The sequence below is a fragment of the Tiliqua scincoides genome, chromosome 7 (genome assembly GCF_035046505.1).
Source record: "Tiliqua scincoides isolate rTilSci1 chromosome 7, rTilSci1.hap2, whole genome shotgun sequence".
NCBI classification, from domain to species: Eukaryota; Metazoa; Chordata; class Lepidosauria; order Squamata; family Scincidae; genus Tiliqua; species Tiliqua scincoides.
In genome coordinates this window covers 67,576,957-67,580,469 of record NC_089827.1, presented here as the reverse complement: position 1 = coordinate 67,580,469, position 3,513 = coordinate 67,576,957, and positions in this window count along the sequence as shown.

Below are 3,513 nucleotides of genomic sequence, written 5' to 3'. Positions count from 1 at the left end.
ATTTTGCAAACAACGTTTGAACTTCCCCGCAGTTTTAAAAACCATTTGCTGTGAATTATGTAGGCTGTGGTGGATGAAACAAGAGCTGAAACCTCTTTGTACCTGTGGAACGAAGTCATGTAGTTCTTTGAAGCCTGGCTGTGGAAGGGGTTGACGGGAAGAACTTTTCCAAATGCACAGAGAGCTCATTATCTATAGACTCTGACCATAAGATGTGCTCAGAAGCTATATGAAGAAAACACTGAAGAAGAAGAAGAAAAAATGCAATCCCCACACTCCTTTGTATCAAAGAGATTTGTTGCAGGTGATGGCTTCCAAGAACATGATATGCTCTCATGTCCAAAGCAATCAGACCATTATAGCAGCAGTCAAATGCAGCATTTTTTTTTCATAGACCTACAGAATGTCCACCGCTGCATTTTTAAGGGGGGGGGGGGAGAGGCCTGTACTCGCAAAAGGGACTTTTCACTGATACAATTTTCCCATATGAGAGAGATTACAGCCCAATCCTATCCACACTTTCCTGGGAGCAAGCCCATTGACTCTAATGGGACTTACATCTGAGTAGACATGCATAGGATTGGGCTGCTAATCATTTATTGTGCATTGACTCTGAGCCCAAGACATGCATTTGCATTAATCTATTTTTTTAAAAGGCACTGTACCTCTCTCACCTACAAAGTGCATTTATTTGTTTTAAACCATTTATTTTTCACATTTTTATACTGCCCTTCCTCCAAGGAGCTCAGGGTGGTGTACATGGTTCCTTCCTTGTTTTTTGTCCTCACAATAACCTTGCAAGGTAGGTGAGACTGAGAGTTAGTGACTGGCCCAAGGTCACCCAGGAAGCTTCATGGCTAAGCAGGGATTTGAGCTTCGATCTTCCAGGACTACAACCAACTCCTGAACCACTGCACCATTTCTCCTTTTCCCTTTTTAAACAACAAGCACCTTACAACATTAAAACCACAATAAAGTGCAGTAAAATACAGTATGCAAAAAATAGCAACCATAGCAGTAGGAGAAGGCAGAGCAAAACAAAAAAGCCTTCAGCCCCAATCAGAATGCTGGCAGGAAGTACCCAGTTTGTAGCCCAAAAGGAAGGAAATTGCACTAATGAGATGCAGCTACAGAGCAAGCCCTCTTCCTCTTTGCTGCCAACCAAGCCTTGACGAGTGGCTGCACACACAGAAGTGCCCTGACAGATTATCTTGGGCCATTTCATATTAATGAGAATGTGTTACAGCAATGGTTCCCAAAGTTTTCAGTGCTATGGCCCATCTGGTTCTCCATGACATGTCATGATGCGACGCTCCCTGAAATCCCATAGAGGCCCCGGAGGCCTGCTTCCAGGTCACACCTCCGTAGGCCTCAGAATGTCCAGCAGAAGTGACTGGAAGCTACTTCTGGTCAAACCACAAGTTGCGTCCTCAAACCAGAAGTCGCATCTGGTCACTTCCATGGACATTCTGAGGCTTCTGGAAGCCAATATAGAAGGTCAAAGGCCTGGCACAACCCAGAATCAGCTTCTAGGGTCTATTGAGGCACTAGGGAGCATAGGTCACATGGGGTCGCCACCCACCAGTGGGTCACACAACCCACAGTGTGAGAAATGCCAAGGTACAGTAATTGAGTGTCTATGTCGTCGATGCACGGACCACTGTGGTCAGGCCTGACTGACTGTATGTTCCACTTGACAACATCAAATTTCTTCCTGCTATTGACCCTGAAATACCTCGGTTCCAATTTCACCTCCACAGAGCCATGCTATGTACAAACAAGAGAGAAGGCGAGAAAAACGAGGAATTCCATCAAGGTGGTCTTAAAAATCCCCAGGAAAGAAAAAGGCACTAACAAGATCCGTCTTTTTCTCACACTTCCTTATTTCAGCTGCGGCCATGAGATCTCTATTTCGGAAGAAAATACAGTCCAATTCCTTTCAGCTCCCTTGAGAATTCTCAGATGTTTCTCTTGAGAGGACTTTGAAATGCAGTTCTCTTTTTCAAAATTTCAGCTTACTCCCTATTGTTTTTTTTCTTACTCTTTAACAACTTCGGCTTTTACTCCAATGTGCAAATAACATCATCTCTGCAGTGCAGGAGTCCCTTCTTGTGGCTTAGCTTATGAGTCTCTGCAAATAAGCAAGTGTAGGAGCTGGGAGGATCAGCTGTTGGCTGACACACTGTTTTAGATACATAAATGTGGTGCTGGGTGCATTCTAGGTGAGCATGACCCAGGCTAGAATCCTGGCATTTTGAATTGAACTGATGGGAGGCAGTGGCATCGCTTGGAGATGTGGGGTGTGTGGACCACACTAGGTGACACACTCGGGAGGGGGGAGGTGACACCACTACTGGCCAAAATTGTAAAATCTTGCTATTTTCAAATAATACCATCATGTTATATATCATTCAATGGGTAATTTAATGAAGAATGCAATGAAACAAACCACATTGAAATATATGTATTCTATCAAACATTATAGTCAAATAACCAGAAAAAGAAAACACAACTGCCTTATATAACAAAAAGTGGATTTCTTTAACTCAAAACTGACAATGAGGCTGATTGTTCTGAGAGCCAATGAGGTGTGATCATGACACAGCAGGGAACCAATAAGGTGTTAGTCTGAATAAGCTCTCATTTACATGTATTAAAGCTAATACTAGAACTCTGATTCAATTGTGTGAGTGCCATCAAGTTGACCACTGGCTTTTTTTATTAGTTATGGATTTATTTGGTAACCTGGACTGTTATATATTAAAATAAATACATAAATAAAGTTAATAGGGGTGACACCAACCATAGTGATGCCACTGCATTTAGGTTGTGCATATATTATTGCAATTTATTCTGTATGCAATGAAGATGCAATGAGCTTTTGTACTGAGTGACACAAATCCTAGGGATGCCTGTGATGTGAGAGAAGATTTAGATCCCACAGGCCTTAGAGAAAAGGCCAAACTTGGGTTTTCAGAGTAACTGCTACCAACAGAATCTCATTCATAGGAGAGCCAGGGTGGTGTAGTGGTTTGGGAGGTGGACTCAGATCTGGAAGATCAAGGTTCAAATCCCTCCTCAGCCACGAAGCTTCCTGGGTGACTTTGGGCCAGTCACTTTCTCTTAGCCTCACCTACCTCACTGGGTTGTTGTGAGGACAAAAGGAGGGGAGCAGCTGTGTACACCGCCCTGAGCTCTTTGGAGGAAGGGTGGTATAAAAATGTAATAAATAAATAAATAAGCCTTGCCTTTCTTTTGCATTTTGGGATAGACTTCTAGATTGCTCAGGAAGCCTGTGCCTCAATTACCATATCAATTAAGCAAAAGATCTGGCAAAGATCTCAGGAGCCAAAAAGTGGCCAGGGAGGTAAGTGACATTTTTCTTAACATTTTTTCCCCAGATGGCCTGGTCCTCTGCCAGTGTGAAGGATACACACACATACATGGGACTTACTTCTGAGTAGACATACATAGGATTGGGCTCTCTGTCTAGACAGGGGGCGACCTGTATCC